Source organism: Arachis hypogaea, chromosome 12 (genome assembly GCF_003086295.3).
Source record: "Arachis hypogaea cultivar Tifrunner chromosome 12, arahy.Tifrunner.gnm2.J5K5, whole genome shotgun sequence".
Lineage (NCBI taxonomy): Eukaryota > Viridiplantae > Streptophyta > Magnoliopsida > Fabales > Fabaceae > Arachis > Arachis hypogaea.
In genome coordinates this window covers 38,125,921-38,152,124 of record NC_092047.1, presented here as the reverse complement: position 1 = coordinate 38,152,124, position 26,204 = coordinate 38,125,921, and the positions used below count along the sequence as shown (strand labels likewise).

At 38.8% G+C, this 26,204-nt stretch overlaps 2 non-coding genes across 2 annotated transcripts; one reads left to right on the top strand and one right to left on the bottom strand.

Annotated features, from left to right (window-relative positions):
• Nucleotides 1–207: 207 nt before the first annotated feature.
• LOC112730756 (small nucleolar RNA R71) lies at nucleotides 208–314 on the bottom strand. Its single transcript, XR_003166567.1, has one exon. It is a non-coding gene; the product is annotated as a small nucleolar RNA R71 (small nucleolar RNA).
• A 23,850-nt stretch (nucleotides 315–24,164) lies between these two features.
• On the top strand, nucleotides 24,165–24,271 carry LOC112731978 (small nucleolar RNA R71). The gene has a single exon (XR_003167722.1). It is a non-coding gene; the product is annotated as a small nucleolar RNA R71 (small nucleolar RNA).
• The last annotated feature ends 1,933 nt before the right edge of the window (nucleotides 24,272–26,204 follow it).

The window sequence follows — 26,204 nt, the reverse complement described above, 5'->3', positions numbered from 1 at the left end:
TGGTAGTAAAAGAGGGTCAAAATATAGCAATTTTAAGGCAAAAGAAGCATATTTTTCATCATTAAGCAATGTTAGGAAGAGAACACAAAACCATGCAATTCTTGTGAATAAGTGTGAAAAATATTGACAAACCCCCCAAATTCTACACAATATAAACCACAAAATTGGGGTTTATCAACAAGGTTCTACCATCCATAAAGAGTAAACAGGCTAAGAACTGAAGTGCAGACATTCAAACAGCAGGATGGTGAAACTCTTTATGAAGCTTGGGAGAGATTCAAAGACTTGACAAAGAAATGTCCCCTTGATATGTTTAATGAGTAGGTGCAAATCCACATCTTCTATGAAGGGCTGAATTGTGAATCTAGGAAAGCTGTTGACCACTCATCTGGAGGTTCCCTGAACAAGAAGAAGACCATTGAAGAGGCCATTGATGTTATAGAGACAGTGGCTGACAATGAATACTTTTATGCATTGGATAGAAGCAACAACATGAGAGTCTTGGAATTGAACCATATGGATGCAATCTTGGCCCAGAACAAGATGATTACCAAGCAACTAGCTGAATTGACCAAGCAAATGGAGAAGACTCAGGCTGCAGCTATTCACACTCAACCATCACCCCAAGAAGTATTGGAGACAGAAGAAGGAGTTAACTGGGAGGAAGCTAATTACCTTGGAAACTCATCTAGGCAAGCCAATGATCCATATTCTAAAACCTATAATTCTGGTTGGAGGAACCACCCAAACTTTGGGTGGGGGAACCAACAAAACCAAAAATCATACCATACCACACAAAATACTCATTCACAGCCACCATACCAAAACCACAACAACCACTCTCAACACCCAAATTCCAACCAACCAACCATCACCACATGATGATGACAGAATGGCCAAAATGGAAGCTATGCTTGCAAACCTTTCTAAAGAGTTTGACGACATAAAAAAATTCAAGGAGGAAGTAATATCCAATCGGCAAAATCAAGATGTTGCCACTCAAAAGCTTGAAGCACAAATTGGATACTTGTCCAACAACTTCAAAAGAGGAATGCAAAGCTATTACCCTCAGAAGCAGAAAGGAATTGAAAGAGACTCCAAGGGAGACTCAAAAAGAGAAGGAAGAGGGCAGTTCAAATGCCAAAGAAGAAGCACAAACACTTGTTTCCAACCCATTAGAAGAGAAAGAAGCTCTAAGGCCATATGTCCCAAAGGCTCCTTACCCTCAACGACTCATGAGAATGCAAAGGACAACCAATTCTCCAAATTTTTGAAGATTTTCAAGAAACTTCAAATCAACATTCCCTTTGCAGAAGCACTAGAACAAATGCCACTTTATGCTAAGTTTCTGAAGGAATTGATGACCAAGAAGAGAAGCTAGAGGAATGATAAAACTGTTATCTTAACTGAGGAATATAGTGCTATCATCCAACACAAGCTGCCTCAAAAATTGAAGGACCCAGGAAGCTTCCAAATTCCCTGCATCATAGGGAAAATAACAGTTGAAAAAGCCTTATGTGACTTGGGAGCTAGTATAAATTTGATGTCCTTAACAATGATGAAGAGAATGAAGATTGAGGAAGCTAAACCAACAAGAATAGCTCTCCAATTGGTAGATCGATCATTCAAATTCCCTCATTGAATAGTGGAAGACTTGCTAGTGAAAGTAGGAAACTTCATCTTCCCTGCTGACTTTGTGATATTGGACATGCAGGAAGAAGCTAAGGCTTCAATAATCCTGGGAAGGCCATTTTTAGCCACTGTTGGAGCCATCATTGATGTCCAAAAGGGTGAACTTACCCTTAGGCTACATGAGGAGAGGATGGTGTTCAATGTATTCAAAGCCATGAGCTATCCACCTGAGTCACTAGGAGAGTGTATGCGGCTAGATGCAGTGAAAACTGTGGTGCAAGAAACCTTTGAAGAAGCACTTGAAGGGTTGAAAAATGGTGATTCCATGTTAAATGTTGAGGTTGCTGATGTCAACTTAGCTGAAATATCTATTCCAAGCACATTGGAGGAGAGGAAAAAGGAGAAAGAAGCACCCAAACTGGAGTTGAAAGCACTACCTCCTACTCTCAAGTATGCATACTTGGGAAAGGATGGAAGTTACCCAGTGATCATCAATTCTGCCCTCAGTCAAGAACAGGAAGAGGAATTAATCAAGGTGCTGCAAAAGCACCAAGATGTCATTGGATGGACCCTTGCTGACTTAAAAGGGATAAGCTCATCTATATGCATGCATAAGATCTTGTTGGAAGATGATTCCAAACCCTCCATTCAAGCCCAAAGAAGATTGAATCCTGTCATGAAAGAGGTGGTCCAAAAAGAAGTGATGAAGCTATGGCAAGCAGGAGTCATTTATCCCATTTTCGACAGCTCATGGGTGAGTCCTGTCCATGTGGTTCCAAAGAAAGGAGGGATCACAGTTGTACCCAATGAGAAGAATGAACTCATACCCACAAGAACGGTAACAGGCTGGAGGATGTGCATAGACTATAGGAAACTCAATGAGGCAACTAGAAAGGATCATTTTCCACTTCCCTTTATGGACCAGATGCTGGAGAGATTGGCAGGACATGCATATTATTTCTTTCTTGATGGATATTTGGGTTATAATCAAATAGTGGTTGATCCAAGAGATCAAGAAAAGACATCATTCACCTGTCCATATGGAGTTTTTGCTTACAGGCACATGCCTTTTGGATTGTGCAATGCCCCTGCAACTTCCCAAAGATGCATGTTGTCTATTTTCTCAGACATGATTAAAAAATTTATTGAAGTCTTCATGGACGATTTTTCAGTTTTTAGAAATTCCTTTTCCAATTGCCTTAATCATCTTGCCTTAGTATTAAAAAGGTGCCAAGAGACAAACCTAGTTCTAAACTGGGAGAAATGCCATTTTATGGTAACAAAAGGGATTGTCCTTGGCCATAAAATTTCTGAAAAAGGCATAGAAGTAGACAAAGCTAAGGTGGAATTAATTGAGAAATTACCTCCACCTAGTAATGTCAAGGCAATTAGGAGTTTTTTAGGCCATGCTAGTTTCTACAAAAGGTTTATCAGAGATTTTCCAAAATTGCAAAGCCTTTAAGCAAGCTATTGGTCTCTGATACACCTTTTGTATTTGACCAAAAATGCACACTAGCATTTGAAACACTAAAAAGAGAACTTTTCCCAGCACCTATCATTACCCCACCTGATTGAAATTTACCTTTTAAACTAATGTGTGATGCATCAGACCATGCTGTTGGGGCAGTGCTTGGACAGAGGAAGGGCAATTTAGTGCATGTTATATATTATGCCAGCAAGGTTTTGAATGAAACTCAAAGGAATTATACCACTACTGAGAAGAAACTACTGGCAATAGTGTTTGCATTTGACAAGTTTAGATCTTATCTCATTGGATCTAAAGTGATTGTTTTTACTAATCATGCAGCACTAAAATATTACTTGCAAAACAAAAGTCAAAACCAAGACTGATAAGGTGGATTTTTCTATTGCAGGAATTCAACATTGAGATTAAAGATAAGAAGGGAGTGGAGAACAAAGTAGCAGATCATTTGTCCAGAATCCCCTGTGAAGAAGGTAGCACCCACAAATCAAGTGTCAATGAATTCTTCCCTGATGAGCAATTAATGCTGGTTAATAAGGCACCCTGGTTCGCAGACATTGCTAATTTTAAGGCAACTGGGGAATTTCCTTCAATGATTAACAATCATCAAAAGAGGAAACTCATCAATGATGCAAAGTATTTCATTTGGGATGAGCCATACTTATTCAAAAAATGCTCGGATGGATTGCTCAGAAGGTGTGGTTCAGAGGAGGAAGGAAGAGAAGTCTTATAGAATTGTCATGGTTCCTGCTAATGGGGGCCATTTTGGAGGAGAAAGAACCACAGCAAAAGTCTTGCAGTGCGGGTTCTTTTGGCCCACCATCTTCAAAGATGCACGAGAGCTACTGAAGAACAGCAATGATTGTCAGCGGGCTAGAATTTGCCCAAGAAAAATGAGATGCCACAGCAATTCATCTTGGAATTTGAGCTGTTTGATGTATGGGGAATTGATTTCATGGGACCATTCCCAGCCTCATACTCAAACAATTACATTTTGGTAGCAGTGGACTATGTATCAAAATGGGTGGAGGTCATTGCAACCCCTACAAATGACAACAAGGTGGTTCTGAACTTTCTCAGAAAGAATATCTTTAGCAGGTTTGGGGTTCCCAGAGCACTCATCAGTGATGGAGGAAGCCATTTTTGTAATAGACCACTAGAGACCCTACTCCTGAGATATGGGGTGAAGCATAAGATTGCCACACTCTATCACTCCCAAATAAGTGGTCAGACAGAAGTATCCAACCGAGAGCTGAAAAGGATCCTGAAAAAGATGATGGGAGCTTCGAGAAAAGACTAGTCGAAGAAGCTGGATGATGCTCTTTGGGCATACAGAATAGCCTTTAAAACACTAATTGGAATGTCTCCATATCAGCTGGTGTATGGTAAGGCTTGCTACCTACCATTAGAGCTTGAACACAAAGCTTTCTAGGCTCTCAAGCTGTTGAATTTTGATGGCCAAGCTGCTGGTGAAAGGAGGCTCTTGCAACTGCAAGAATTAGAGGAGTTTAGATTCCAAGCTCATGAAAATGCCAGAATGTACAAGGAAAAGGCAAAGGAAAGATATGACCTCAAGATGGCACCAAGAAGCTTTGAGGAAGGGCAGAGAGTGCTACTCTACAACTCCAGATTAAAATTGTTCCCTGGGAAATTAAGATCAAGGTGGCCAGGCCCTTTTATTATCACTAAAGTCTCACCTTATGGATACATAGAGATCATGGAAGAAAGCTCACAACGGACCTTCACTGTGAATGGACAAAGGCTCAAACACTACTTGGGTGACATGGTAGAAGAGTCCAAGAGGAAATATAGACTCACTTGAGAGAGAGGAACGTCAAGCTAGTGACGATAAAAAAATGCTTGTTGGGAGGCAACCCAACCAAAGGTAATTCTCTTTTCATAGCCTGTCAATAAGAGTAAGTAAATTCTCTGTATTGCAAGGAGCTAAGTTTGGTGTTGTACACCAAAGAGATCTAAGGGTGAATGTGTAATTCTGAGTTTGGTGTTCCACCATGGATTGCATGAAGGACACAATGCACCCTAGCATAATTAGTTGTCAGCTCCAAACAATCAGAGAAACTACATAAGACTCAATTTGCTGCATAAGGCAAGAAACTAAGTTTGTTGTTTACACACGAATCTAAGTTTAAAACCCTACAAATATACATGCATACTAACAATCTCTCAAGCACTTTCCGGAAGGAAATTTGTTGAGAGAAAAATTCCCGCGAATCAAGTTTATGGCATAAACTTGATTTTCGGGAATTTGCCTCTCAACAAATTTCCTTCCGGCAAGTGCACCAGATTGTCGTCAAGTAAAAACTCACTGTAGAGTGAGGTCAAATCCCACGGGATTGGTAGATCGAGCAATGTTAATTGGAGAATTATACTAGTTGAGCGAAGTCAGATTTGGTTGAGAATTGCAGAAAGTAAAATTGGCGGGAAACTTAAATTGCAAGAAATTAAAGGAACAAAAAATTAAATTGCAGGGAATTAAAGTGCAAAAGCTTAAATTGCTTAAAGTAAATGGGAATGGGGAATTAAGCATGAAATTAAAGAGCAGAAAGTAAATAGAATGGGTAGCTCAAAGAATGGGGAATTCATTGGGTTCAGGAGATGTACAATTCTCCGGATTAAATTCATTTTTTTATCTCTTCCGCAATCAATATATTCATTGATCTCCTTGGCAATCTTAAGTGATTGGATCTCAATTTCTTGGCTCACCAATCTCTCTAAGCATGAACAATTTTCCAATTCCTTGATTTCAGTGCTCATGTGAAGAGATGAAGTTTGGTCACTGATTATACCACACAAATTCATAGATCATAGTGTTGGTAGGATTACATGTCATTATATCCATCCAAACCCCAATCTAATCTAATGTGAGAAAGCAATTCTAGCATGATCTCCTCATTCCACTTCCAAGGTTCCGAGGAGATCCAATTGTGAATAGCTTCTTTCCCAAGATAACTATCCAATTAGATAAAGACCGAAAGCTTTCTAGTAAAATCAAGAGAAAAGAAAGAAGAAGATGAATGAAAACTACTATTGATCCATTGAATAACACAGAGCTCCCTAACCCAATGAAAGGGGTTTAGTTGTTCATAGCTCTCAAAATGGAAATTGGAATTGAAAGATACATTCTGGAAATTAACAAACAGAGAATGAAAATTACAAAATATGTAAAAGTGCCCAGTAAGTGAAAAAGTGAAAGAAAAAGTCCTTCTAACTTAGATTCTAAGCTATTTATACACTTTCTTCCATTGATCTTCAAGCTTTGAATTGGGCTTTTGGCCTTGATGGAATTGGATTGAAAATGGTTCCAATTAGTTTTCCTTGGTGTTGAGAAGAGATCTGTGTGAATTTTGAATCCTGATGCTTCACGTTTGAGTCAACGTTTGAGGGCCAACGTTGACTCAAACGCCATTTAGAACAAAACCAGCAAAACCAGGAAGTTTGCTGTCATTGGCGTTTGACTCAAAGTTGGAGGGCCAACGTCAGCTAACCCACGCGTACGCGTGCCTTGCACATCTGCGCAAAAGGGTAAAAAATGCTCATCCACGCGTACGTGTGCTTCACGCGTACGTGTGCTTCACGCGTGCGCGTGAATGTAAGATTTTCATTTTGCAGTTTTAAAAGGAAGCAGGAGTCGTTGGCCTCAGTGTTGGACCCCCAACGTACCCTCCAATGTTGGCATTTTCACGCGTGCGCGTACTCCACGCTTACGCGTGCATTGGTATTTTTTTCATTCACGCGTATGCGTGCTTCACGCTTACGCGTGCATTGCCTTTTTTTCCATCCACGCGTACGTGTCCCTGACGCGTACGCGTCGATTCAACATTCTCAACTCCAATTTCTGGGCTTGGCATTGCGGACGTTGGAGGCAGCGTTTGAGGCAACGTTGGACCTCCAACGTTCAATTTTGATGCATACACGTGACCCACGCGTACGCATGGATGGTCTATTTTTGCCATTCCACGCGTACGCATGACGTACGCTTCCGCGTGCATATCAAAATTTGCTTTTTCACGCGTACGCGTCATAGACGCGTACGCGCCACTCAAAATTCACTTAGCTCCAGAATTGAAGTTTTTATCACCACGTTAGGGGTAACGTTGGATGTCCAATGCTACCTCAAATGTGAGCATCAGCATTGTTTACAAAGAATTGCTCTGTTTCTCTCCCAACATTCGAGGCAATGTTGGTGGTCCAACTTGGCCACCAACGTCGCTTCTTCTCCATCTTTTCCATGCTCATTCTTTAACCTTCCTCCATGCTTTCTTTCACCTATCATCAATCAATACATGCATCAAAGCCTTGCTAAAGTCATGAGAATTCTAATCATTCTTAGCACACAAGTAATTATAGCATAATTCTCATGGAATTGCATTAAATTATTCATAATCGGATGAATCTAGATATGCATGAATTTCTACCCAAATGGCTTACTTATAGCTCAAGAAAGCGCATAAAACCTGTTAAAAACAAGGAAAAAGGATAGTGAAACTAGCCTAGAATGCCCTGGCATCACAACACCAAACTTAAATCTTGCTTGTCCCTAAGCAAGTACTGAATTTATTAAGAAGAAAGAATGAAACAGAAAGGAATGTTCATATCAGCAAATCATTATTATTAGTCAATGGGGTTTTATGCAGAAAAATGTAACAGCTCACTTCTTATTGATCTTTAGGCATAGAAAGTCTCCTTCAAGCATCAATTATCATACTACTATGACCTCTTATTATTCATTCATCCTTGGTAGTTGTTTTTCTTCATTTTCTTTTCCTGTAGACTTTAGCTCAGTGTCATGTGTTGTAGCAGTTTCTTAGCTTATTTGTACTTAACACAATTTTCACTACAGACACTTGGCTCACAAATCTTCTTAAGACATTGATGTCCAGCACCTTTTTAGGTTACTAAATGTCTTGTAGCTAGGTTGCTCTTGATAGTGGACTTTCGGTTGATAATCCCGGATTAGTTAACCCAAGTTACCAAGTGTTAAAGCACTCTATAGAACCTAATCATCCAAGCAGATCCTAGTACACAGACACCACAGCCATATGTCCTAAGGTCAAAGCTATTGATGTCTAGCCTTATTCATTGCTTTCTTTTGTTTTTGCTGCCACTTTTGGCTTTTCTTTTCTTGTTTCTCTTTCATCCAAGGGTTCTTATTTACTAAGATTCATAGACAGCAAGCTAATTTACACTAAAGGAGGAACAATCTATCCTTTTATTCATTATAAATGAGTTACTACATAATCAAACATACATACCACCACTTACTGTTATTTCAATTCTTGCTAAAAAGGAACTATTACACTTTTTGTTCAAACTTTTCTTTTATTAAATTGAAAAGGCTCAGGGGACAAGACAAGCATTTAACACGTGAAAGTGAAAGCACACACACTTAGGCTAGCATACTTATTGCAAACTTAAACACACAAAATGCAAAACGGCTTAAGCTAATATTAACTAAAATAGACATGTTCTTTCTTTATTGAATGGAATAACCAAGAAGTGAGTCCACCTTTCATTTTTTATCTTGTTTGTCTTTTTTCTTCTTCTCGCTTGCTTGCTTACTAGTTTCTCCCTTGCCTTTGCCCTTTAGCTTTTGCCAGAATACAGCCTTCTTCATTGTCTCTTCCACTCTATTTTCAAGGCGTATTGCTTTGTCTATTTCTCTGTCACTCCTTTCCTTGAAGTATTCATCGTAAATTGGAAAAGCTGGGTCCATGCTATGCAGATGTTCCCCAATGTAGTTGAGCTTGATTTGACTATTTATGTTATAGTCAGCTTGAACTCTATACTTTGCATCCTGAAGGGTCGTGAACTCATGAAAGGCTCTCATGTTATCAACTTGAAGTTGGGCCAGCTGGTTGAAAGATTCTTGAAATTGTGAATCTTGTTCTCTTTGCATGACTAGAGATCATGACTCATAATCTCTCTGTTGACTCATCATTCTCAGCTGAAGCTCCTCTTGTCTTTGTTGAGCTCTTATGTACTGTGAATGGAACTCTTCTTGCTTTTCTTGAACTCTCATGTACTGTTCGGAGAGCCTTTCAATTTCTTCTTGCATCCGCCCCATGTCCATGTTATTTTGTGGTTGGAATTGTCGCTCATCTTCTTGTTCTTCTTGTTGCTCTTCTCCTTCCTGTGGTTCTTCTCTCCTTCTCCTCCTTTGTGGTCTTCGACTTTGCTATGCCTCTGTGACATTCATCATTCTTTCGAGGGTTATAGGCATGCCTAGATGCAGCCTCATTGGGTGTGCATCCTCTAGTGGCACTCTGGCCTTCATGCATAACCTCATAATGGTGCTTGGGTAATAAAGCCAGGCTTCAGTAGAATTTTTCTCAGCAACCCTTTGAATGTCATTTGCAATGATCTCATGGATCTTTATCTCTCCTCCCCCCCCACCATTATACAGTGTAGCATGACAACCCTTTGCTTGTTGACTTTCGAGGTGTTCACTGTGCCAAGAATTGATCTCTTTATCAGCTCATACTATCCTTTTGCTTTAGGGATGAGATCTCCCTTTTTCAAGTACTTGTGCCTTCCTTGATTGTCCCTCTCCCAGTCAGCATTCACCACACAGATATCACTAGAGATTTCATCATAATCTGGGTTTCTATTACTCTTTCATGGTACCCCGGCTCATCAAAATGTGCTGGCCTAAGTCCTAAGACCTTCATGATGGACTTCGGACTAAAGTTCACTTCCACTCCCCGTACATAACTCTTGTAAGTTTAGGTTTCAGTCATATTAAGCCTTGGGGTGTTAGCATAAAACTCCCTTATGATATTTGCATTAATCTTGGTGATTGGTGAGGTAAGCTCTTCCCATTTTCTCTTTCTAATCTTGGCTTTCATTTCTAGGCACCCGTCATTAGGTAGCTGGAAAGGGACTTCTGGATATATCTTTTTGTCATTCATCCACCCAAGTTGCATTTGATGGTACCATGATCTGAACTTCCATCAATCATATTTGTTTTCACCTTCTTCAACCATGGGTTCCTTTCCTCTTCTTCTTTTGGAACTTGAAGAAGATGCCATGTTTCCCTTGATGGTTGGCCGAGTTGAGGTTAAAGGTTTATGAAGAGAATTGGTTGGTGTGATGTACTCTCGGAGGGAAAGTGTTTGAAGTTAAGGTAGTGTTATGGAAGCAAGTGAACAAGGGTGCCTTGTTACACAAGGAACACGGTTTCTAGGCTTTGGTTTTAGAGAACATAAGAGTTGAATATCTGGAGTACAAGAAGTTTGAGATTTTAGTTCACATGCATGGTTCAAGTGAGGCTATTTATAGTAAGCTTTAATGAAGAATGGATGGCTAGGATTCATTGGGACAAGTGATAAATGAACGTTGTGCATGCAAGGTTGAATAAAGACAAAAGTTGCCTCTTCATGAAGCATATCTCTTCGGTTTTCCAAGTGCTTCTTCTAAGGTTGTGCAGACTCACCCTTCAAGCCATGTGATCCACTTTTGTCTTCATGCTAGCCTTACCCTTCCTTGTCTTGTCCCTTTCATTAAATAGTTCTCTGCTCACCTAACCATCATAACAAGACAAAAGGAGTGAGTACTAACAGGTGGTGGCAAGAGAACAATTAATATCTAAAACTAAAACTTTGACTATCATTCCTCATGCTAGTTTAATCAACCGTGACTCTTTTTGGTGCCACCATATATAGTCTTGGAGGACACCAAACTTAGTGTTTGGTCATATGGTTCAAAGTGTCACTTTTTGGTTAAACCATCATGAGAAAAACTTTATTTTGCTATTTCTAAACATGGACTAAAAATTATAACCATGGTCAAACTTTTATGACTTTCAAAACTCAAGAAAACTTGATTCTCATGACTTGTTCTTGCAATATATAGAACACCAAACTTAATGTTTGGCTATATATTCCAGGAAATAATTGTCAAACTGGCACTATGATCATTATTTTTGAAAGGTATCTTAGTGTGCCTGTAGGCACACCAAACTTAGAATTGGATCATATGCTTCACAATGTCATGAATAGTTGTCAAAATTATCTATGAGAACTTGAATTCATGTTAGAGCAACAATTATTATTCATACAGAAAAATTAAAAACAAAGAAACTAAATCATGGGCTGTCTCCCATGGAGCGCTTCTTTAGCGTCACTAGCTTGACGGTTGATTTACTGCTAGGGTGGATTGTAATGCTTTAGGTCCTCTCCTCTCACTGTAAAGCTTTCTCCACTTGATTTCTTGATGATTTCTAGATACTCCATGGAAAGGACCTTTCTGATGGTGAACACTTGAGGTAACTGAGATGGAATGGTGGAAAGATAGGGTGGGATTGGTGGATGGTAGATTGATTTTTCCTTGTCTCCAGGGAAAAAACTTTCTGTAGGAACCTTTTTGTTTCTCCATCCCCTTGGCAATTTCTTCACAACTCTTTTCTCTTCTTCCATTAGTGCTCTAGTGATTATTATGTTAGGAAGTTTCTTGTTAGCTGCTCTTCTCAACTCTTGTGGCTTTGTCTCTTCCTTGGACTCCATTAGTTGCTTCTTCTCTTGAGCTTCTTGTTTATCCATCAAAGAAAGCTCCAGATGCTGGCCCTGTGGTTCATTGCTGTTCTCCTTCAGGGGACTCTCAACGTGCTCTTCCTTTAATTCCTTGCTCCCTTGCTCAGACTCGTGCATGGGCTTGAAGGCCTGGAAAGTGAGCTGCTCATTATGTATTTTCAGTATCAACTCTCCTTGTTCTACATCAATGAGAGCTCGACCAGTAGCTAGAAATGGTCTCCCCAGAATAATGAGATGGGTGTAACTCTCCTCCATGTCCAGAACAACAAAGTCTGTGGGGAGGAAGTAGTTCCTTACTTTCACCAACACATTTTCCACTATTCCCTCAGCCTGCTTCTGAGTTTTATCAGCTAATTGTATGATTACATCCGTGGATCTCAGCTCATTGATTTGCAACTTCTTCATAAGGGATAGAGGCATCACATTTATGCTGGCACCTAAGTCACAGAATCCTCTATCAATTTTTGTCTCTCCTATGGCACATGGAATATGAAAGCTCCCTGGATCTTTTTTCTTCATGAGTATGTCTTTCTTGATGAGGGCACTACATTCCTTGTTCATTGTCACTGTTTGTCCCCCTTTTAAGGTTCCTTTCTTAGTCAATAGTTCTTTCATGCACTTGATGTACGTTGGCATCTATTGGAGAATTTTGATGAAGGGGATGTTGATACTGAGTGATGCAAACATGTCTAAGAATCTTGAATATGACCTATCTTTCTCACTTCCCTTGAGTCTCTATGGAAATAGTGCTTGTGGCACAAAAGGCTTGACGGATTCTTTCTCTTTTTGTTCCTTCCTCTGTTCAGGGCTAGCCATTTCTTCTATCTCCCTTACATTCTTCCTCGATTCTCCTTCATCATGCTCTGAGTGTCTGGAGCATTCTTCCTTCAGACCTTCATCACTGCTTAGATTGATTGACTTGCATTCTTCCCACCTTACCTTCTTCATTTCTCCTCTTGGATTTTTCTCTGTATCACTTGGGAAACTATTAGTGGGCCTTGGAAATTATTGTGAAAGATGTCCTACTTGAGATTCGAGATTCTTAAGAACCTCCCCTCGGCTTTTCATACTACCTCTCTATTCTTCCCGGAATTTTTTTATGTTTTCACACTCTTTGTTAAGGTTTGCAAGCATAGCTTCCATCCTAGCCATTCTGTCATCATCATGTGGTGATGGTTGGGTGGAATTGGGGTATTGAGAGTGGTTATTTTGGCTTTGGTATGGTGGATGTGAATACGTATTTTGTGTGGTCTGGTATGGTTTTTGGTTGGAGTTTTGGTGAGTAGAGTTGTTGTACTAGTTTAGGTTATGGGGTCTGTGATCTTGGCCTTAATTTTGTTGGTTTCCCAACCCAAAGTTTGGGTGGTTCCTCCAACTAGAATTATAAGTTTTAGAGTATGGATCATTAGCTTGCTTAGATGAGTTTCCAAGGTAATTAGCTTCCTCCCAGTTAGCTCCTTCTTCTATCTCCAATTCTTCTTAGGGTGATGGTTGAGTTTGAATAGCTGATGAGCGGATAATTTATACGCTTTTTGACATTATTTCTACATAGTTTTTAATATGATTTAGTTAGTTTTTACTATATTTTTATTAGTTTTTAAATAAAAATCACATTTCTGGACTTTACTATGAGTTTGTGTATTTTTCTATGATTTTAGGTATTTTCTGGCTAAAATTGAGGGACTTGAGCAAAAATCTGATTCAGAGGCTCAAGAAGGACTACAGATGTTGTTAGAATCTGACCTCTCTGCACTCAAAGTGAATTTTCTGGAGCTACGAAAGACCAATTGGTGCACTCTCAATTGCGTTCGAAAGTAGACATCCAGGGCTTTCCAGCAATATATAATAGTCCATACTTTGCTCGAGTTTCGACGATGCAAATTGGCGTTCAAACGCCAACTTCCTGCCCTATTCTGGAGTTAAACGCCAGAAACAGGTTGCAAATCTTTCTGGTGTTTAACTCCAAAAAGAGTCTCTACACATGAAAGCTAAATGCTCAGCCCAAACACACACCAAGTGGGCCCGGAAGTGGATTTCTACATTATTTACTTATCTTATGTAACCCTAGCTACTAGTTTAGTATAAAAACTAGTTTTAGCGATTTATTTTATATCTCTGGTTAGTCTTTGAATAATTTTATGTTCAGAGATCACGTTTAGGAGGCTGGCCACTCGGCCATGCCTGGACCTTTAACACTTATGTATTTTCAACGGTAGAGTTTCTACACACCATAGATTAAGGTGTGGAGCTCTGCTGTTCCTCATGAATTAATGCAAAGTACTATTGTTTTCTTATTCAATTCATGCTTATTCCTATTCTAAGATATTCACTTGCACTTCAACATGATGAATATGATGATCTGTGACACTCATCACTATTCTCAACCTATGAACGCGTGCCTGACAACCACTTCCGTTCTACCTTGGATTGAACGTTTATCTCTTAGCCTCCATTCCAAAAGATCGGAGTCTTCGTGGTATAAGCTAGAATTATTTGCGGCCATTCTTGAGATTTGGAAAGTCTAAACCTTATCTGTGGTATTCCGAGTAGGATCTGGGATGGGATGACTATGACGAGCTTCAAACTTACAAGTGTTGGGCGTAGTGACAGACGCAAAAGGATCACTGGATCCTATTCCAGCATGAGCGAGAACTGACAGATGATTAGCCATGCGGTGATAGCGTATTCGGACTATTTTCACTGAGAGGACGGGAAGTAGCCATTGACAATGGTGATGCCCAACATACACCTTGCCATGGAAAGGAGTATGAATGATTGGATGAAAGTAGTAGGAAAGCAGAGGTTCAGAAGGAACAAAAGCATCTCCATACGCTTATCTGAAATTCTCACCAATGAATTGAATAAGTATCTCTATTTTATTTTATATTTTATATCTTAATTATCAAAATCCCATAACCATTTGAATCTGCCTGACTGACATTTACAAGGTAACCATAGCTTGCTTCAAGCCGACAATCTCCGTGGGATCGACCCTTACTCACGTAAGATTTATTACTTGCACGACCCGGTGCACTTGCTGGTTAGTTGTATCGGAGTTGTGAAAAAGAATTTGAGATTATAAACATGCGTACCAAGTTTTTGGCGCCGTTGCTAGAGATCACAATTTCGTGCACCAAGTTTTTGGCGCCATTGATGGGGATTGTTCGAGTTTGGACAACTGACGGTTCATCTTGTTGCTCAGATTAGCTAATTTTATTTTAATTTTAAGCTTTTTGTTTTTATTATTTTTATTTTTGAAAAATCTTCAAAAAAATAAATTATTCTATGTTCTTCAGAATTTTTAAGAATGAATTCTAGAGTTTCATGAGATATGTTGAATCCTAGCTGGCTGTTAAGCCATGTCTAATCTGTTGGACCGAGGTTTCAACTATCCTTAGAAGAGCTTCTTTGTCTTTCTCAGCAAATTAGCTGTTGTATGTAATGATCTGCTAAAGCTTGGCTGGCCATTGGCCATGTCTAGTGTTTTGGACCGGAGCTTTCACTGAAAGCTTGGCTGGCTAGTAAGCCATGTCTAATTCCTAGACTGGAGCTTTAGACTAACATTGCATGATTCCTGGAATCCTTATTAAAAATTTTTGAATTTCTTTACTTTCTTTTTCAAATAATTTTCAAAAAAAATCCAAAAAAATTAATAAAATCATAAAATCAAAAATAATTTTGTGTTTCCTGCTTGAGTCTAGTGTCACATTTTAAGTTTGGTGTCAATTGCATGTTTTTAAAAATTGTGCACTTTTCGAAAACTCATGCATTATGTTCTTCATGATCTTCAAAGTTGTTCTTGATGATTTTCTTTGTTTGATCTTTGCATTTTCATGTTTCGTGTCTTTTCTTGTTTTTCATATGCATTTTCAATTTGTTAGTGTCTAAACATTGTCAATTTCTAAGTTTGGTGTCTTACATGTGTCTCTTTTCCTAAAAATTTTCAAAAATAAGTTCTTGATATTCATCTTGATCTTCAAGGTGTTCTTGGTGTTCATCTTGACATTCAAAGTGTTCTTGTATATTTTTCTTGTTTTGATTCATAATTTTTATGTCTTGTATCTTTTTTGTGTTTTTCTCTTTCTTCATTAAAAATTCAAAAACCAAAAAAATATATTTCCCTTTTTCTTCTCATAAATTACGAATATTTGAGTTGACTTTTTCAAAAAATTTTCAAAATTTAGTTGTTTCTTATGAGTCAAATCAAATTTTCAATTTAAAAATCCTATCTTTTCAAAACTTTTTCAAAAATCAAATCTTTTTCATTTTTTCTTTCATATTTTTCAAAAATTTCAAATTGATTTTCAAAAAACTTTTTCTTATTTTGTTTCATATTTTCAAAATCTTTACTAACAATTAATGTGATTGATTCAAAAATTTTAAAGTTTGTTACTTGCCTATTAAGAAAGTTTCAATCTTTAAATTTTAGAATCATATCTTTTAGTTTCTTGTTAGTCAAGTAATCAACTTTAATTTTCAAAATCAAATCTTTTTAATTTCCAATTCAAATCTTTTTCAAAATGATTTTCAATCATATCTTTTTCTATTTCAATCATATCTTTTTCAAAAATTAATTTCAATATCTTTTCTAACTTCTTATCTTTTCAAAATTGATTTTCAAAATCCTTTTCAATTAACCACCTAACTTTTTGTTTGATTTTCAAAATTTTTATCTTTTTCAAAACCACCTAACTACTTTTTTCTCTCTAATTTTCGAAAATTACAAATCCCTTTTTCAAAAATTTTTTCTAATTAACTAATTGTTTTAATTTTAAATTTTAATTTTACTCCTTCTCTTAATTTTCGAACTCTAACTGCATTTTAAAATAAAAACAAAAATATTTTTATTTTATTTTAATTTAATTTCGAATTCAATCTCCCTCTCTCATATCTCTATTTATTTATTCATCTACTAACACTTCCCTCCCACTCAAAATTCGAACCCCATCTTCTTCTCTGTGTTTGAATTTTTCTCTTCTCCTTCTTCTATTCTCCTCTTCTTATACTTACATAAGGAATCTCTATACTGTGACATAGAGGATTTCATATTTTCTTTTCTGTTCTCTTCTTTTTCATATGAACAGGAGCAAGGATAAGAACATTCTTGTTGAAGCTGACCCTGAACCTAAAAGGACTCTGAAGAGGAAGCTAAGGGAAGCTAAGGCACAACTCTCTGGAGAGGACCTGATAGAAATTTTTGAAAAAGAAGGAGACATGGCCGAACCCAATAACAATGGTAGAGATGCAAGGAAGATGCTTGGTGATTTTATTGCACCCTCTTCTAACTTCTATGGAAGAAGCATCTCACTTCCTGCAATTGGAGCAAACAACTTTGAGCTTAAGCCTCAATTAGTTTCTCTGATGCAGCAGAACTACAAGTTTCATGGACTTCCAATGGAAGATCCTCATCAGGTTTTAGCTGAATTCTTGCAAATCTGTGACACTGTCAAGACCAATAGAGTTGATCCCGAGGTCTATAGGCTTCTGCTTTTCCCTTTTGCTGTAAGAGACATAGCTAGAACATGGTTGGATTCACAACCTAAGGATAGCCTGAACTCTTGGGATAAGCTGGTCAGTGCTTTCCTGGCTAAATTCTTTCCACCTCAAAAGATGAGCAAGCTTAGAGTGGAAATCCAAACCTTCAGATAGAAGGAAGGAGAATCCCTCTATGAAGCTTGGGAAAGATATAAGCAACTGATCAAAAGGTGTCCTACTGACATGCTTCCAGAATGGAGCATCATAAGTATATTCTATGATGGTCTGTCTGAGTTGTCAAAAATATCATTGGACCATTCTGTAGGAGGATCTCTTCACATGAAAACCCCTGCAGAAGCTCAGGAACTCATTGAAATGGTCGTAAATAACCAGTTCATGTACACCTCTGAGAGGAATCCTGTGAACAATGGGATGCCTCAGAAGAAGGGAGTTCTTGAAATTGATACTCTAAATGCCATATTGGCTCAGAACAAAATATTGACTCAGTAAGTCAATATGATTTCTCAGAGTCTGAATGGATTGTAAGCTGCATCCAACAGTACTAAAGAGGCATCTTCTGAGGAAGATGCTTATGATCCAGAAAACCCTGCAATAGCAGAGGTGAATTACATGGGAGAACCCTATGGAAACACCTATAATCCTTCATGGAGAAATCATCCAAATTTCTCATGGAAGGATCAACAGAAGCCTAATCAAGGCTTCAATAATAATAATGGTGGAAGAAATAGGTTTAGAAATAGCAAGCCTTTTCCATCATCTTCTCAGCAACAGACAGAGAATTCTGAACAGAGCCATTCTAGCCTGGCAACCATAGTCTCTGATCTATCCAAGACCACACTAAGTTTCATGAATGAAACAAGGTCCTCCATTAGAAATTTAGAGGCATAGGTGGGTCAGTTGAGTAAGAAGATTACTAAAACTCCTCCCAGTACTCTCCCAAGCAATACAGAAGAAAATCCCAAGAGAGAGTGCAAGGCCATAACCATGACCAACGTGGCCGAACCTGGAGAGAGTGAGGAGGACGTGAGTCCCAGTGAGAAAAGCCTCATGGGACATCCTCTGGACAGAAAGAAATTTCCCTTTGAGGAACCAAAAGAATCTGAGGCTCATACTGAGACCATAGAGATTCCACTGAACTTTCTTCTGCCATTCAAGAGCTCTGATGAATATTCTTCCTCTGAAGAGGATGAAGACATCACTGAAGAGCAAGTTGCTAAGTATCTAGGAGCAATCATGAAGCTGAATGCCAAGTTATTTGGTAATGAGACTTGGGAGGATGAACCCCCTTGTTCACCAATGAACTGAGTACATTAATGAGGCAGACACTACCTCAGAAGAATCCGGATACCGGAAAATTCTTCAGACCTTGTACCATAGGCACCATGACCTTTGAGAAGGCTCTGTGTGACCTGGGGTCAGGGATAAACCTCATGCCACTCTCTGTAATGGAGAAATTGGGAATCTTTGAGGTACAAGTTGCAAGAATCTCACTAGAGATGGCAGACAAATCAATGAAACAGGCTTATAGACTAGTAGAGGACGTGCTAGTGACGGTTGAAGGCCTTTACATCCCTGCTGATTTCATAATCCTAGACACTGGAAAGGATGAGGATGAATCCATCATCCTTGGCAGACCCTTCCTAGCCACAGCAAAAGTAGTAATTGATGTTGACAGAAGAGAGTTGGTCCTTCAGTTGAATGAGGACTACCTTGTATTCAGAACTCAAGGTTCTCCTTCTGTAACCATGGAGAGGAAGCATGAAAAGCTTCTCTCAATACAGAGTCAAACAAAACCCCCACATTCAAACTCTAAGTTTGGTGTTGGGAGGCCACAACAGACTCTAAGTTTGGTATTGAGAGGCCTCAACCTTGCTCTGATTATCTGTGAGGCTCCATGAAAGCTCACTGTCAAGCTATTGACATTAAAGAAGCACTTATTGGGAGGTAACCCAATGTTATTTAATTATATCTATTTATTTTCCATTGATATTTTATGCTTTCTTTAGGTTGATGATCATGTGAAGTCACAAAAATAACTGAAAAATCAAAAACAGAATGAAAAATAGAATGAAAAACAGCTCACCCTGGAGGAAGAGCTTACTGGCGTTTAAACGCCAGTAAGAAGCAGTAGACTGGCGTTTAACGCCAGAAAGAAGCATCAAGCTGGCATTAAACACCAGAAAGAAGCACCAAACTGGCGGTTAACGCTAGAACAGAGCATCTACTTGGCGTTTAACGCTAGAAATGGGAGAAAAGCTAGCGTTAAACTCCAGAAACAAGCAGCAACCTAGCGTTTAAACGCCAGAAGTGCAATCTAAGGAATTTTTGCACGCCCTAAATAGAGCAGGGATGCTAAGTCCTTGACCCCTCAGGATCTGTGGACCCCATAGGATCCCCACCTACCCCACCTCTTCTTCTCTCCTCTTCACACCCTTTTATAACACTCTTTCCCAAATACCCTTCACCAATCACATCCACCCACAGGATCCCCACCAACCCCACCTACCTCCAAATTCAAAAAGCCTTTCCCTCCCAAACCCAACCCTAATACACGAAACCTAACCCTCCCCCCACCCCTATATAAACCCCTCAACACTACCTCATTTTCACACATCACAAACACTTCTTCCCCCTTGGCCGAATACACTCTAACCCCTCCATCTCCTCCATTTTCTTCTTCTTCTACTATTTTCCTTCTTCTTTTGCTCGAGGATGAGCAAACATTTTAAGTTTGGTGTGGTAAAAGCATTACTTTTTGTTTTTCCATAACCATTAATGGCACCTAAGGCCAGAGAAACCTCAAGAAAGAGGAAAGGAAAGGCATTTGCTTCCACCTCTGAGTCATGGGAGATGGAGAGATTCATCTCAAAGGTCCATCAAGACCACATCTATGAAGTTGTGGCCAAGAAAAAGGTGATCTCTGAGGTCCCTTTTAAGCTCAAAAAGGGCGAATATCCGGAGATCCGACAAGAGATTAGAAGAAAAGGATGGGAAGTACTCTACAATCCTATTCAACAAGTCAGAATCTTAATGGTTCAAGAGTTCTATGCAAACACATGGATCACTAGGAACCATGATCAAAGTATGAACCCAAATCCAAAGAATTGACTTACAATGGTTTGGGGGAAATACTTAGATTTCAGTCCGGAAAATGTAAGGTTGGCGTTCAACTTGCCAATGATGCAAGAAAATGCATGCCCCTACACTAGAAGGGTCAACTTTGATCAAAGGTTGGACCAAGTCCTCATGAACATATGTGTGGAAGAAGCTCAATGGAAAGTTGACTCAAGAGGCAAGCCGGTTCAATTGAGAAGACCGGACCTAAAGCCTGTAGCTAGAGGATGGTTGGAGTTCATCCAACGCTCTATCATTCCTACTAGCAACCGATCCGAAGTAACTGTGGATTGGGCCATCATGATCCATAGTATCATGATTGGGGAGGAAGTGGAAGTTCATGAGATTATACCTCAAGAACTCTACAAGGTGGCTAACAAATCTTCCACTTTGGCAAGGTTAGCATTTTCTCACCTTATTTATCACCTCTGCAATTTGGCTGGGATTGATATAGAGGGAGACATCCTCATTGATGAGGACAAGCCCATCACTAAGAAAAGGATGGAGCAAACAAGAGATCATGGACCTCAACAAGAGCATGAGAAAATTCCTCACCATGAAATCCCTGAGATGCCTCAAAGGATGCACTGTCCTCCACAAAACTATTGGGAGCAAATTAACACCTCCTTAGGAGAGTTAAGTTCCAACATAGGACAACTAAGGGTGGAGTACCAAGAGCACTCCATCATTCTCCATGAGATTAGAGAAGATCAAAGAGCTATGAGGGAGGAGCAACAAAGGCAAGGAAGAAACATAGAGGAGCTCAAGAACACCATTGGTTCTTCAAGAGGAAGAAGACGCCATCCTCACTAAGGTGGACCCGTTCCTTAATCTCCTTGTTCTTATTTTTCTGTTTTTTGGTTTTTGAGCCTTATGTTTTATTTATGTTTGTGTCCTTATTACATGATCATTAGTGTCTATGTCTTAAAGCTATGAATGTCCTATGAATCCATCACCTTTCTTAAATGAAAAATGTTCTAAAAACAAAAGAACAAGAAGTGCATGATTTCGAATTCATCCTTGAGCTTAGTTTAATTATTTTGATGTGGTGGCAACAGTTTTTGTTTTCTGAATGAATGCTTGAACAGTGCATATGTCTTTTGAACTTGTTGTTTATGAATGTTAAAATTGTTGGCTCTTGAAAGAATGATGAAAAGGAGAAATATTATTGATAATCTGAAAAATCATAAAATTGATTCTTGAAGCAAGAAAAAGCAGTGAATAACAAAGCTTGCGAAAAAAAAAAAAGAAGAGAAAGAAAAAGAAAAAGCAAGCAGAAAAAACTAAAAGCTCTTTAAACCAAAAGGCAAGAGCAAAAAGCCAATAACCCTTTAAACCAAAAGACAAGGGTAAAAAAGGATCCAAGGCTTTGAGCATCAGTGGATAGGAGGACCTAAAGGAATAAAATCCTGGTCTAAGCGGCTAAACTAAGCTGTCCATAACCATGTGCTTGTGGCGTGAAGGTGTCAAGTGAAAAGCTTGAGACTGAGCGGTTAAAGTTGAGGTCCAAAACAAAAAAAGAGTGTGCTTAAGAACCCTGGACACCTCTAATTGGGGACTCTAGCAAAACTAAGTCACAATCTGAAAAGGTTCACCCAGTTATGTGTCTGTGGCATTTATGTATCCGGTGGTAATACTGGAAAACAAATTGCTTAGGGCCACGGCCAAGACTCATAAAGTAGCTGTGTTCAAGAATCAACATACTGAACTAGGAGAATCAATAACACTATCTGAATTCTAAGTTCTTATAGATGCCAATCATTCTGAACTTCAAAGGATAAAGTGAGATGCCAAAATTGTTCAGAGGCAAAAAGCTACTAGCCCTGCTTATCTAATTGGAGCTAAGTTTCATTGATATTCTGGAATTTATAGTATATTCTCTTCTTTTTATCCTATTTGATTTTCAGTTGCTTGGGGACAAGCAACAATTTAAGTTTGGTATTGTGATGAGCGGATAATTTATACGCTTTTTGGCATAGTTTTTACATAGTTTTTAGTATGATTTTGTTAATTTTTACTATATTTTTATTAGTTTTTAAATAAAAATCACATTTCTAGACTTTACTATGAGTTTGTGTGTTTTTTTGTGATTTCAGGTATTTTTTGGCTGAAATTGAGGGACTTGAGCAAAAATCTGATTCAGAGGCTGAAGAAGGACTGCAGATGCTGTTGGATTCTAACCTCCCTGCACTCAAAGTGAATTTTCTGGAGCTACAGAAGCCCAATTGGCACGCTCTCAATTGCGTTGGAAAGTAGACATCCAGAGCTTTCCAGAAATATATAATAGTCTGTACTTTGCCCAAGTTTTGATGACGCAAACTGGCATTCAAATGCCAACTTCCTGCCCTATTCTGGAGTTAAACGCCAAAAACAGGTTGCAAATCAGAGTTAAACGCCAGAAACAGGCTACAACCTGGCGTTTAACTCCAAAAAGAGTCTCTACACATGAAAGCTCAATGCTCAGCCCAAGCACACACCAAGTGGGCCTGAAAGTGGATTTCTACATTATTTACTTATCTTATGTAACCCTAGCTACTAGTGTAGTATAAAAACTACTTTTAGTGATTTATTTTATATCTCTGGTTAGTCTTTGAATAATTTTATGTTAAGAGATCACGTTTAGGAGGCTGGCCACTCAGCCATGCCTGGGCCTTCACCACTTATGTATTTTCAACGGTAGAGTTTCTACACACCATAGATTAAGGTGTGGAGCTCTACTATTCCTCATGAATTAATGCAAAGTACTATTGTTTTCTTATTCAATTCAAGCTTATTCCTATTCTAAGATATTCGCTTGCACTTCAACATGATGAATATGATGATCCGTGACACTCATCACTATTCTCAACCTATGAACGTGTGCTTGACAACCACTTCCGTTCTACCTTGGATTGAGTGTTTATCTCTTAGCCTCCATTCCGGAAGATCGGAGTCTTCGTGGTATAAGCTAGAATTATTGGCGGCCATTCTTGAGATCCGGAAAGTCTAAACCTTATCTGTAGTATTCTAAGTAGGATCTGGGATGGGATGACTGTGACGAGCTTCAAACTCACGAGTGTTGGGCGTAGTGACAGACGCAAAAGGATCACTGGATCCTATTCCAGCATGTGTGAGAACTGACAGATGATTAGCCATGCGGTGACAGTGCATTTGGACTATTTTCACTGAGAGGATGGGAAGTAGCCATTGGCAACAGTGATGCCCAACATACAGCTTGCCATGGAAATGAGTATGAATGATTGGATGAAAGCAGTAGGAAAGCAGAGGTTTAGAAGGAACAAAAGCATCTCCATACGCTTATCTGAAATTCTCACCAATGAATTGCATAAGTATCTCTATTTTATTTTATATTTTATATCTTAATTATCAAAATCCCATAACCATTTGAATCTGCCTGACTGATATTTACAAGGTAACCATAGCTTGCTTCAAGCCGACAATCTCCGTGGGATCGACCCTTACTCACGTAAGGTTTATTACTTGGACGACCCGGTGCACTTGCTGGTTAGTTGTATCGGAGTTGTGAAAAAGAATTTGAGATTATAAACGTGCGTACCAAGTTTTTGGCGCCGTTGCTAGAGATCACAATTTCATGCACCAATAGCTGCTGCCTGAGTCTTCTCCATTTGCTTGGTCAATTCAGCTAGTTGCTTGGTAATCATCTTGTTCTGGGCCAAGATTGCATGCATATGGTTCAATTCCAAGACTCCCCTATTATTACTTCTGTCCGATGCATAAAAGTACTCATTGTCAGCCACTGTCTCTATAACATCAATGGCCTTTTCAATGGTCTTCTTCTTGTTCAGGAAACCTCCAGATGAGTGGTCTACAGCTTTCCTGGATTCACAATTCAGCCCTTCATAGAAGATGTGGATTTGCACCCACTTATTAAACATATCAGGGGGCATTTCTTTGTCAAGTCTTTGAATCTCTCCCAAGCTTCATAAAGAGTTTCACCATCCTGCTATCTGAATGTCTGCACTTCAGTTCTTAGCCTGTTTACTCTTTGCGGAGGGTAGAACCTTGTCAAGAATCTGCTCACTACATCTTCCCATGTGGTCAAGCTTTCCTTTGGAAATGACTCCAGCCATTTTGATGCTTTGTCTCTCAAAGAGAATGGAAACAGTAGCAATCTATAGGCGTCAGGATGAACACCATTAGATTTAACCTGTGTCACATATCCTTTGGAATTTGGTGAGATGCTCATTAGGATCCTCTTGTGCACTTCCTCCAAAAGAACAGTTGTTCTGGACAAGAGTTATGAGATGAGGCTTTAATTCGAAATTGTTAGCATGGATAGTTGGCCTTTGAATGATACTACCACAATTTCCAGGATTTAGATTGATGTATGATCCCAGAACTCTCCTCTCTTGTCCAATAGGGTTAGCTCCACCTCTTCTGGCATGATTGTTAACCTCTCCTTCATGATGGTTTTCCATATCATCCTCTATGGTTATATCAAAGTATTCCTCCTCTTCTTCTGCACCAACAACCCTCTTTCCTCTTGCTTCCCTCCTTAATCTCAGGAAGGTTCTTTCCGGTTCACTATCAAAGGAAGTTCAAGTTTCTTTTCTCCTACCTGTCATACAATGGGCAAGTACAAGAAACATCAAGTGTAGAATCTACTAAAACAGAGTATAGTTAGCTTGGTTAAATAAATTTATCAAATAGTTAGTGGGTTAGCTTGCTAGAAAGTAAAGAAGTAAGGTAAAATTAAAGAGAAATAACTAACAAAAAATTTGCAGAGTATAACATGAACAACTGAAATTAAATTGCAAGTAACAAAAGAAAAGAAAAGTGCTCAATCTAGTTATCCTTCAATTTAGTAATTGTCAATACAAAACCAATCCTCGACAACGGCACCATAAACTTGATTCGCGGGAATTCGCCTCTCAACAAATTTTCTTCTGGCAAGTGCACCGGATTGTCGTCAACTAAAAACTCACTGTAGAGTGAGGTCGAATCCCACAGGGATTGGTAGATCGAGCAATGTTAATTGGAGAATTATACTAGTTGAGCGAAGTCAGATTTGGTTGAGAATTGCAAAAAGTAAAATTGGCGGGAAACTTAAATTGCAAGAAATTAAAGGAACAAAAATTAAATTGCAGGGAATTAAAGTGCAGAAGCTTAAATTGCTGAAAGTAAATGGGAATGGGGAATTAAGCATGAAATTAAAGAGCAGAAAGTAAATAGAATGGGTAGATCAGATAATGGAAAATTCATTGGATTCAGGAGATGTACAATTCTCCGGATCAAATTCATTTTTTATCTCTTCCGTAATCAATGCATTCGTTGATCTCCTAGGCAATCTTAAGTGATTGGATCCCAATTCCTTGGCTCACCAATCTCTCTAAGCATGAACAATTTCCCAATTCCTTGATTTAAGTGCTCATGGGAAGAGATGAAGTTTGGTCACTGATTATACCACACAAATTCATAGATCAAAGTGTTGGTAGGATTACATGTCACTATATCCATCCAAACCCCAATCTAATCCAATGTGAGAAAGCAATTCTAGCATGATCTCCTCATTCCTCTTCCAAGGTTCTGAGGAGATCCAATTATGAATAGCTTCTTTCCCAAGATAACTATCCAATTAGATGAAGATCGAAAGTTTTCTAGTAAAATCAAGAGAAAAGAAAGAAGAAGATGAATGAAAACTACTATTGATCCATTGAATTACACAGAGCTCCCTAACTTAGATTCTAAGCTATTTATACACTTTCTTTCATTGATCTTCAAGCTTTGAATTGGGCTTTTGGCCTTGATGGAATTGGGTTGAAAATGGCTCCAATTGGTTTTCCTTGGTGTTGAGAAGAGATTTGTGTGAATTTTGAATCCTGATGCTTCACGTTTGAGTCAACGTTTGAGGGCCAACATTGACTCAAACGCCATATAGAACAAAACCAGCAAAATCAGGGAGCTTGCTG